The 12281-nt window shown below is 39.1% G+C and overlaps 1 pseudogene; it reads right to left on the bottom strand.

Annotated features, from left to right (window-relative positions):
* Nucleotides 1–7724: 7724 nt before the first annotated feature.
* LOC102271762 (olfactory receptor 10J1-like) lies at nucleotides 7725–8673 on the bottom strand (annotated as a pseudogene).
* Between the last annotated feature and the right edge of the window lie 3608 nt (nucleotides 8674–12281).

Here is a 12281-nt window from a genome sequence, read left to right as displayed (position 1 = left end):
TTAGGAAATTGTTTTCTCACAGGTTCAAGAGCTTTGGCTACATAATATTGACACATGGTGGGAGAATTCATCATTCCTTGAGGCAATACAGTCCATTGATACTGTTTGTGAGGCCCGATATGATTAGGATAAGGGAGAGAGAAAGGAAATCTCTCTTGGTCTAGAGGATGTAAAGGTGTAGTAAAAAAGCAACCTTGCAAATGTATTATAATAATATGCCAGTTTTGAGGAATAGTGGTAGGTGATGGAATTCCTGGTTGCAATGCACCCATAGGTTTCATGGATGCATTAACCTTTCAAAGTTCTGTTAAAAGATGCCATTTGTTAGATTTCTTATTTATCACAAAAATGGGAGAATTCCAAGGGAACAAGATTCCTCAATATATTTTAATTTCAATTGTGTTATCTATAAGTTCCTTAGTAGCTTCTAATTTCTCTTTTGTAAGGGGCCACTGCTCTGTCCAAATAGGCTAATCATTTTTCCAAGTTATTTTAATAATTGTATTGCTTATTAAATGAGTGGTGGCCCCTAGGAAAAATGTGGAATATATATTTGAGTTTGCCATTGCATAAGTAAATCTCTTCCAATTAAGGAGTGCATCTATCACATAAGGTTGTAATGTTGCAGGCTGGCCTTCTGGTCCCTCACATGGATATATTTGGACACTTTGATAAACCTCTTGTACTTTGGTTTGAGATATTCCTGCAATGTGGCAAAAAATTATTTGTAAAGGCCAAGATTTGGGTCATAAATGTTTGGAAACAATGGTAATATTGGATCCAGTATCAAGAAGACTAGAAAAATCTTTTGCCATTAATTTTGATATTTATATTTGGTCATGCAGATGACACCACCCTTATGGAAGAAAGTGAACAGGAACTAAAAAGCCTCTTGATGAAAGTGAAAGAGGAGAGTGAAAAACTTGGCTTAAAGGTCAACATTCAGAAAACTAAGATCATGGCATCTGGTCCCATCACTTCATGGGAAATAGATGGGGAAACAGTGGAAACAGTGTCAGACTTTATTTTTGGGGGCTCCAAAATCACTGCAGATGGTGACTGCAGCCATGAAATTAAAAGATGCTTACTCCTTGGAAGGAAAGTTATGACCAACCTAGATAGCATATTCAAAAGCAGAGACATTACATTGCCAACAAAAGTCCATCTAGTCAAGGCTATGGTTTTTCCAGTGGTCATGTATGGATGTGAAGAAAGCTGAGCGCTGAAGAATTGCTGCTTTTGAACTGTGGTGTTAGAGAAGATTCTTGAGAGTCCCTTGGACTGCAAGGAGATCCAACCAGTCCATTCTAAAGGAGATTGGTCCTGGGTGTTCATTGGAAGGACTGATGCTAAAGCTGAAACTCCAGTACTTTGGCCACCTCGTGCAAAGAGTTGACTCATTGGAAAAGACTCTGATGCTGGGAGGGATTGGGGGCAGGAAGAGAAGGGGACGACAGAAGATGAGATGGCTGGATGGCATCACCAACTCAGTGGACGTGAGTCTGAGTGAACTCCAGAAGTTGGTGATGGACAGGGAGGCGTGGCGTGCTGCAGTTCATGGGGTCACAAAGAGTCGGACATGACTGAGCGACTGAACTGAACTGAACTGAACTGATGCATATTCAGATACTAATGATGTCCATAAGGATTGCTTTTGATCTGTACTACCAAATACACCTGTCCGTATAATATTAGAGGAGTTAATAGAAATGTAAGGTAAAAGAAGTAATTGGGAAATTTTGTCCCCATTTTTGAATTGCCACAGTATCTGAGATGACATCATAATTTGAATTTTTCCCTTATAATCTGAATCAATTATTCCAGGATGAATAGTAATTCACTTAGAAGTCAGACTAGTTTGGCCAAGTATAAGGCCAAAGGTTTATGGGGGTAAGGGTCCACAAAGTCCAGTAGGTATTCTAGACGGAACTGCTTGAGGAAAAAGAAGAAAATCATTCAGGGCTGGTATATTGATGGAAGCACTGCCAGATGTTGAAGATTTGAGGGAAAAGATGGAGTTTGCCTCTAGTTTTTGTTGCTGGTGACCTGGGGAGTCCCCATCTTTGAGTTTCCCAAAATAGGGTTCCCTTTAACATCATACTTAGATCGACATTCTTTAGCCCAATGTACCCCTTTATGACATTGAGGGCAGACCCCTGGAGGTTTTTTAGTAATTTTAATTTTTTCTGTGTGTTTTTTTAGGGCAATCCTTTTTAAAATGGCTTTTATCCCCACAAACAAAGCATCCTTCATTCCCCTTTTTAAAGGCAGTAGCCATTGCTTCAGCTAACATTTGCATTTTCTGAATTTCTAATCCTAAATTGCGACAAGCCTTCAAATAATCAATAACATTCCCAGTTTCACGGATTGGAGCGATGGCTCTCTGAATTTCCTGATTTGCATTCTCATATGCAAGCAGTTTTTCTAATTGCACTCTGGCCTCCTCTCTGACAACAATATGGGAGATAGCAACTCCCAGTCTAGCTAAAAAATCAGCACAGGCTTCATTAGGCCCTTGTAATATCTTTGTGTAGCTACCTTTAGGTTCCCCTTGAGGAGTAATTTGATCCAAAGCTTCAAGGGCAACTTCTTTCAATTGCTCATGCCACAAAGGAGGGCATTGTATCTGAGCTTCCACCAAATCAAATTGCCCCATACTGGTTAACATTTCAAAAGTAATTTGATTTTGGGGAGTGCCAGCTTGAGCATTAGAATTGGCATGATCTTGGGCAACATCATGAAACCACATTATCCATTGAAGATATTCTCCTGATTTAAGAAGAGCTTTTACCAAAATTCACCAATCATAAGGAATAAAATTTTCAATAGAAGATGCCATAGCGTTTAGAAGTTCTATGGTGCTGCTGCTGCTAAATCACTTCAGTCGTGTCCAACTCTGTGCAACCCCATAGATGGCAGCCCACCAGGCTCCCCTGTCCCTGGGATTCTCCAGGCAAGAACACTGGAGTGGGTTTCCATTTCCTTCTCCAATGCATGAAAGTGGAAAGTGAAAAGTGAAAGTGAAGTCACTCAGTCGTGTCCAACTCTTAGCGACCCCATAGGCTGCAGCCCACCAGGCTCCTCCATCCATGGGACTCTCCAGGAAAGAGTACTGGAGTGGGGTGCCATTGCCTTCTCCATTAGAAGTTCTTTAGTAAAAGGCAAATGAGGGCCGTACATAGTTACAGCCTTTTCATTTGTTGTATGTGAGAAAAATCAATGCCTTCCTATTGAGGTATTAGTTGCCCTTGAGCATTAAAATTTTTTAACACAGGAAAGGCAAAAAGATCATCAGACTCAGAGACTTGAGACTGCAAAGCCAGTAAATCAGAAAGCCTTCATCATAAAGGAGAATGAGTGGATCATCTGTTTTCATAAATATGAGTGTGTATTAGGGGCTTATCATTGTCATCAAAAAAAGTATTGTTGGCTTTAGTGTCAAAGAGAGCATCAGAAAAATCATCACCAGATTCATTTTGTCCTCAAATTGAGGGGACCTTTGGTTTCGTGCCTGTTACAAGAGGAGGAAGAGCATTTGGGATAGCTGGAGCAGGGATGGTGGGAAAGTTCTGAAACATTTTATGTTTCTCTAATTGGGCCTTTTGTAAAATCTCATCATCTAATTCATATTCATATAATGAGCATTCCGCTTGTTGAAGAATATCAGGGAGGGGAAGAATTGCCTTGAAATGGCAAGATCATGGCTTTAATGAAGGCCCACAAGGGCAGAGACATTACTTTGCCAACAAAGGTCTGTCTAGTCAAGGCTATGGTTTTTCCAGTGGTCATGTATGGATGTGAGAGTTGGGCTGTGAAGAAAGCTGAGTGCCAAAGAATTAATGCTTTTGAACTGTGGTGTTGGAGAAGATTCTTGAGAGTCCCTTGGACTGCAAGAAGATCCAGCCAGTCCATCCTAAAGGAGATCAGTCCTGGGTGTTCATTGGAAGGATGGATGCTGAAGTTGAAACTCCAATACATTGGCCACCTCATGAGAAGAGTTGATTCATTGGAAAAGACCCTGATGCCGGGAGGGATTTGGGGCAGGAGGAGAAGGGGATGACAGAGGATGAGATGACTGGATGGCATCATCGACTTGATGGGTAAATTCCTTGATGAGCTTGGATAAATTCCAGGAATTGGTGATAGACAGGGAGGCCTGGCATGCTGTGATTCATGGGGTGGCAGAGTCGAACACGACTGAGCAACTGAACTGAACAAAGGCCAGAAATCTATTGGAATATTTTCTCCCCATCTTGCGGCTTGTTCAACATTTTCTTTAACCCAGTTCCAAATTTCTAAATCGAAACTGCCTTCATCAGGGAACCAGGGATTATATTCAACCACTGTTTGGAGACAAGCCTCTATCCGCTGACGTGAAACTGAAAGTCCTTGAACCTTAAATAAATGATGAAGTAAAGTAGAAAAGTGGTGGGGCTTTCCAGCCATTTGTCCCATAACCCCGCACTTACCGACCTCCATAGGTCCTAACGGTCACTCCGTCCGCTTGCCAAGGTCGTTCACCAGGTCCCTGTTCAGGCGCTAATTGTCATGGTCTTCGTAGACCAGGACCTGGGGACGAGTCGACGAGAAGAAGGATGCAGGAACCCAAGTCTTGAGTGAAACAAGGGTACTTTATTTGCAGAAACGCATGCTTATATATCTTCAATAAAATGATTACTCAGCCATTAAAAAGAATGAAATTCCACCAGCTGCAACAAAATGGATAGTCCTTTAAGTAAAAGGTCACTGAAGAGAGTCACTGAAGGGAGTCATTGAAGGAAATTCAACCAGGTTCTCTTTCCCATAATCTTAGTCCTGAGAACTGCGTGCAGCTCTGCTCATTCCTGTTTCCCAGGAACTGATAAGGAACAGAGAGTCCTTGAGAAATGGCACACAAAGGAAGAAAACAACATATTGGATCCCTTAAAGTTGAACGTCCCCTAACAGGAGAACAGTCTTGAGAGTCCCTGGTTTGCAAGGAGATCAAACCAGTCAATCTTAAAGGATATCAATCTTAAATATTCATTAGAAGGACTGATGCTGAAACCAATGCTACAATCCTTTGGCCACCTGATGTGAAGAACCAACTTGTTAGAAAAGACCCTGATGCTGGGAAAGATTGAAGGCAGGAGGAGAAGGAGATGATTGACAGAGGATGAGATGGTTGGATGGCATTACTGACTCAGTAGACATGAGTTTGAGCATGCTCTGGGATATGGTGAAGGACAGGGAAGTCTGGCATGCTGCAGACCATGGGGTCACAAAGAGTTGGACACAACTGCGTGAATGAAGAAAAACAGTAACCAGCACTGCAACATAGGGTCCCAGGCCCCAGGTCTAGACTGTCTCACATTCACCAGAACATGATCCACTCAGAGGATAATGAGGAAGAAAGGGGAGGACCAGGACCTTGAGTTTCACTGTTTAGTCATAAAATGACTTAAGTACTAAATTGCCTAAGTTTATAGGAAAAAGCCTAGTTGACTTTTTCTGGCAGACTCCTGAGTGGGGGTGAGGGGTAGTTCTTTAAATGGGATGAGGCTAGGGGCAGACCTCTTGGGTCAGGGCAGAGGAGTGGCCCAAGTCAGGCCCTTTTCCTACCTGACTTTTTCAGGCAGATCGGGAGCTCAGAATTACAAAGCAGATTGAATTGCAGAACAGTTTTAGAGTTAGATTTGTACATGCAATAGCCTATATAGCTTATAAAATGCATAATCACTTTATAGATTTTATTTGATATTTCTGTATTTTAAAAATATTTTGCAATGAGAATACTGTGTATTCATATATATCTTATGTATCTTTTAATAAATATACCAGTATTATAATTTTGACTTGCTCAGTAATTATCAATATTGACCACTATAGTTTGATTCAACACCTATTTTTTTAATCACAAATTGAGTCTAAAGTTCACCCTGATTCTTTTTTTTTATTATTATTATTAAGATGAGGAATAGTACATTGTCTTCTATTATTTCATTTCTAACTCAGTTGCTTTAATTTTATGGAAGTTTTAAGTCAAAAGTCCTTTAGCATTGACTTTTTTTCAGATTTTTAAGACTAATAGAACTACCTATTTTATCAGAAAGGTGCTATGCTGATTCTTTTCATATTTCCATTTAAGTCTGTTTCTTTGCCTTTGTGAATTTACATATAAAAGGCAGGAGAGGACCCAACCTGAACAGCCTTTTTAAAACTCTCTTTGGCTCCTCCTGATCATCCCCTTGCCCTCCTGGCTTCTCTCCTATTACTAGAAGTTCCCATTTGGATCTGCTTCTAATTTTTCTTTCTTCTTAGCTAATTTCATAGCATTCTTTCAATGCTTTGATCCCTGAGCTGTTAGTCTTCTCTTCTTTTGAGCCTGCTATATATCCTGCCCATGAGAGAGTCCTTCTTTAAGCCTCACAAGGACTTTTTCATGTGGCTTATCTCTAGCCAGGAGAAGTGAAGAGTCAGACTAAGTCACGTAAGCTCCATGCACGTCATATGTGGTTAGTACTTCTCTCCATTCAACTTCTTCACTTCCCACAACCCTGGTTTCCTTTCCTTTGAAGTCCTGCATGCTTGGAAATATTCTCTCTAGAAAGATTTTAGCTCACTGTAAACCCATTTCCTAAAAGGTATTTATATTTTCACTTTGTTTATCGTATTAGATTTCTGCACAGTATCCTTCCTAGTGACCACTTGTTCAAGCATCCAATTTATGTTAGAAGATTCAGTGAAGTGGTGATTTTAATGTGGTTTATACCACATTAAAAAGTGAACCGGTCACTTTAAATTTAAGTTTGAGATTGAACTTGGGTGGCCTCAACCTACATCAGCTTGGGGTGGGGCTTGGATTCCCAGAAAGAGATTGAGGCTGGGTTGAGGCGAAGAGAACATCGGATCTTAACCACTAGACAAGTGGTCAGTGATAAGGGCCCTGTCCCTTCGGCTTTGGAGAAAAGAATCCACACAAAGAAGGAAAGTAGTAAACCAAATAAAGTATTTATTAAGAGGAAAAGAGGACAGGACCTGTGGATAGACACACAGGCAGACTCAGAGTTCCCGAGTCACACCCTTGTAGTAGTTTGAATTACTTGTATTGGGTATTTCTTCCAAGTTTCCTTTGGCCAATCTTTTTGATTTGCCTGGTACACAGTCCATATTTCATATGTCTTAGTATTCTCCCGTGTGAGTGCACACATCTCTTAGCTAAGACAGATTTTACCAAAAAGGCATCTGGGTAGAACATCCCTTGGCATAACTGCTCTTTGGCCTCCAAGGAGTCTTTCTGCACATGTGTAGTCAAGGAGGTCTCCTGACTTCAAGGATGAAAAATATGTGGTCTGGGTGGGGCCCAGCTTCCTCCTTTAATTGTCCTGCTATTCTTGACTTGGAGTTTCAATCCACAGGGAATGAATCCCAAATAGCTTTACCATGGGGAGAGGGAAGAGGCTCATCTACCTCCTACCTCAAGATGAACGTGAGATCTCACTCTGATCTTAAAATCATCTCCTGGAATAGGGCCAGTGTGTGTTTATTTACAGGTCTTTGGAGTGACATGTGTTTTTATTATGCTAACAAAGAGGCTGAGGAAGTGAAAAATCATTTGTTAGAGGCTTACCCCTCTTCCATTTTTGCTCTGGCCCTGTATATGATGTATGAAACTTTGCCAATCATTTGAAATACTGGCTCTGTAACTTTACCGATATAGACTTCCTCCTGAAAGGCATGCACACCTATTTGGGTAGGGATCTCATCTTAGGAAAGGGATTTCTACCCACCACTCTCTGTAGAGTATCCTGGACTTCTTTGTTTCTTAGGCTATACACAGCAGGGTTTAGTAAAGGTGTTATGACAGTGTAGGTCACTGAGATCAGTTGATCCTGATCCTTGCTGTTCTCTGACTTGGGCTTGAAGTAGGCAATGGAGGCACAGCCATAGTGGACAATGACCACAGTGAGGTGGGAGGCGCAGGTGGCAAAGGCCTTCTTCCAGCCCTCCGCTGAGGAAATCTTGAGAATGGTGGAGATAATGAGGATGTAGGAAATGAAGAAGGTGGCAGGGCCTGTGATGGCCAAGAGACTGGTAATTAAGGCCAGGATATCAGTGATGATTGGGGTAGCACAGGCCAGGTTCAGCACAGGTCAACATCATGAAAGAAATGCTCAATCAGTGCCTTGCAAAAGGGCAATCTGAAAATAGCCACAACCTGAACCAGTGAGAGTGAGAACCCTGTGGCACCGACTGAGAATGCCAGGATGGCACAGACCCTCCAGTTCATGATGACTGAATAACGAAGTGGGTTACAGATAGCCACATAGCGATCATACCCCATTACTGCCAACAAGAGGCAGTTGGTGATGGCAAAGCCAAGAAAGAAGAAAAGCTGAGTTCCACAGCCCTCCAGGGAAATGGATTGGCTCAGACCTACAAGGCTGAAAGGCATGCATGGGATGATCACAAGGGAGTAGAAAGTCTTTGATGTAGATAGGACACTTAGAAAGAAGGACATGGGTGTGTGGAGGTGATGGTCTATATGGATAGCAGTCACAATGATGGCATTACCAGCCAGAGTTAAAATGTACAGGATGAGAAACACCATGAAGAGCTCAGCTGATGTTCTTGGAAGTTGGAGAAACCTTGGAAAATAAACTCTCTTACCTGTGTGTGGTTGGCTGTCCTCATTGGAGATCTCAGGGCTGAAAAACAAAGAAAAAGTCAGCACCATCTCTTGGTGAGCGCACTGTCTAAAGATTCAATACCACAAAGATTCAGTTCAAAATTTCATTAATCAACTGCCTTTCCCAGAGATGTGGCAGACTAGGTCCTGGGACTGGAATAAGAGATACAGAAAATTTGTGCAACACTATTTAAAAGCTTGAGGTAAAGCTTTCTTTTCAGGTACTTATGGCCCATGAAATTGGTCTCAAAAGTTTCTTAAAACTGTATTTTCTGTAGACCACAGTCTCAGCCCACAATGTAAGCTAGAAATTGTCACAAAAAGGAACTTTAAAACTTACAAATATTTGATAATCTAACCACTGGTTCAAAGAGGAATTAACAATGGAAGTTAAAAAATATTTAGAACTAAAGAATAATAAGCAAATCACATATCAGCATTTAAGAACATTATTAGAGGGAACTTTGTAGTTTAAAATGCTTTTTTGTACTTTTATAAAAGGCTGAAAATTAGCTAGTAGAGCATCCACCCTAAGAAGTTATAAAAACAAGATTAAAAAAAGAAAGTAGAAGTAAAAAAAAAATGATACAATTGTTATCAATATATAAAAGAAAGATAAAACAGATAAGATCCAAAAGGGTAAAACTTTATAAACTTTAGGTAAACTGCTAGTGAAACCGTCAAAGGAGGGAAAAAAAAAAAAAACGAGGACACAAACTCTAGTAAGAATTAATAAAGAGACATAAAGACAACTTTCAGACACAAAAAGATGAAAAGCAATTTTATGAAAAACTTTGTCTCAGTACATTTTAAACTTCAATGAAATGGATACATGTCTAGAAAAAAAAAATTACTTATCAATATTGAATTAAGAAGAAGCCTGAAAACTATTTTAAGAAATAAAGACAGTAGTGAAAAGTCTACAAATAAACCTCCAGGCCAAGAACAATTTACCAATAACAATTTACAACATTCAAGGATAAGTTAATTTCAATCTTAAGACTGAAATAGTTTAAACTATTATGAGTTATAAAAAAAAGAAGGGGTAGGGGAGCAAAATTTGCCACCTCCAAGATGTGTCTCTTTACCATGAAGATTAATTTAGGCTGGTTATTTTTAAGGTCCAATGACTCAGGAGGAATCTTTGACCTTTCCCCTAAAGGCCTAAAAGTTTGTAGATGGAGGGCTTGTTCCAGGAAGAGAGCCATCACCGTAGATAACTATGGTATGAACCAGAGAAACCCAGCAAAGTCTTCTCATTAAAATTTCTCTGTCCCATTGTTTCTGCCTGGCCCAGCAAACATTTGTTTACCCAACATTTTCTTTTCTAGTGAATTGTGGATTGTCTTTTTCCTCTCGGAAGTCCCAAATCACTACCCCCAACGTCCTCTTTTTTCTTTAGCTGAACATGATATTCAAGGTGAGGGTTTCAGTCATTTGGTGAGTTATTCAGTCTTCCTGAATCTCTCACATATGTACTTGTTATTTAACTTTTGTTTGATTTTTCTCTCACTAATATGTCTCAGGTCAATTTAATTCTTAGACCAGCCAAAAGAAACTAGAAAGGTAGATAAAATTTCTTTCTCCCTGATGAGGGAATATTCCTAACCCCATTTTATGAAGCTGGAATTATCTTGATACCAAATTTATCAGGGCAATCTCACTCATAGAAATAAATGCAAAACTCTCAAGCAAAATGTCACCAGGCCAAATTCGACCATGTATAAAATGGGTATATGACCAAGCTGGTTTTATTTTAGGATGCTAAGCTTGTTTAACATTAAACAGTCCAATTATATTTTTCCTCAAATGAATTGTTTAAAGGAAAAGAGACATGATTATTTCAGTAGCTGCCAAAAAAGCATTTTTAAAATTCAGTGTCTACTTATAAGAACCCTTAGTAAACAAAGAATAAAAGATATTCTTTTAACTGATAAAGCATATGTACAGCAATTCTTCAGCCAGCATATACTTAAAGGTGAAATACTGAAAGATTCTTTTTAAGATTAAGAACAAGATAAGGGTGACTGCTTTATCTACTTCTATTCAACATTGAAAATTGAATATTCTAGCTAGCCCAGTAAGGCAAGAAAAAAGGAATTAAAGATACAAGGATTGAGAATAAAGAAAATCTTTGTAGATGATGTGATTGTGAGCATAGAAAATCCAAGAGAAGCTACTGATAAACTATTAGAATTATTAACAGAGTCTAACAAACTTTCTGGTACAAAATTTATATATAAAAATTCATCACATTTCTGTACTTAAATTGATAGAAAATTAAATTTAAAAGAGCTATCACTTGTGGTAGTTTAAAATATGAAATACCTAAGAATAAAGACCTTTATTAAGAAAATTATAAAACTTTAATAATAAACACTAGAGATGACTGAAATGAATGGAGCAGTACACCATGTTTATGAATTGGAAAATCTCATATTACAAAGATTTCAATTAATCAAAACTCCTGTGCAGCTCAATGAGAATCCCAAATGGATTGTTTTTGGTTCATTGGTTGCCAGATTGACAACTGATACTAAAATTTATATGGAAGTACAAAGAGAAGCCAAAACACTCTTAAAGAAGAAAAGCAAGAGTAAAGGGTTTGCCTTTCAAATACTGTTGCTTATTCTAAGGCTATAGGAATTAAGAAGATGTGGTATTATCACAGGGATAAGCAATCACACTAATGGGGGAAAAAAATTGAATTCTGAAATACAGAAACTATTTGCACCAGAGCTGGCTTTGCAGATTGGTGGAAAGCACAGAGTCATCAATTAATAGTCCTGGAATAGTTGGTTTACCCATATGGGAAAAACTGAAATTAGATGAGTTTACACCATTAAAGAGGAGGGCATGGTAACCCACTCCAGTATTCTTGCCTGGAGAATCCCACAGACAGAGGAGCCTGGCAGGCTACAGTCCATAGGGTCACAAAGAGTGGGACATGGCTGAAGCAACTTAGCACGCACACATTAAAGGGCTTCCCAGGTGGCTCAGTGGTAAAGACTCTGCCTGCCAATGCAGGAAACACAGGATATGCAGGTTCAATCCCTGGGTTGGGAAGATCCCCTGGAGAAGGAAATGGCAACTCACTCTAGTATTCTTGCCTGGAGAATCCCATAGACAGAGGAGCCTGGCAGGCTATAGTCCATAGGATCACAAAGAGTCAGACATGATTGAGCAACTGAGCATAAGCATGCACACCTTTAAAAAAAAAAAAAAAAATCGGTTTCAGATATATTAAAATGTAAAAACAAACAAAACATCCTATGAAACATCTAGAAGATAATATATGAGAATATTTTTAAAAATTGGGATAGTGAAAAATATAAAACCGAAAAGAAAATAATGATAATTTTATTCCATGAAAAATTAACTCCTATTTTTCAAAATAAATCACAAGAAAAGGAAAAGATAGAAATAGCAAAAACATTCGTAATAAAAACAACAGATAAAATACTAGCACCTGGAAGGTCTAAAAATCAGAAGGAGAAGATTAGCTTAATATAATAATAGACTAAAAAGAAAACAACAGGGATTTTATATGAGGAAACACATGGTGTGTGAACAGATTTTTAATATTGTTAATAGCCAGAGAACATAAGACCAC

The sequence above is a fragment of the Bos mutus genome, chromosome 3, assembly GCF_027580195.1.
Source record: "Bos mutus isolate GX-2022 chromosome 3, NWIPB_WYAK_1.1, whole genome shotgun sequence".
Taxonomy (NCBI): Eukaryota; Metazoa; Chordata; class Mammalia; order Artiodactyla; family Bovidae; genus Bos; species Bos mutus.
The sequence above is the reverse complement of the archived record's forward strand: the minus strand, read 5'-3'. Positions and strand labels throughout refer to the sequence as shown.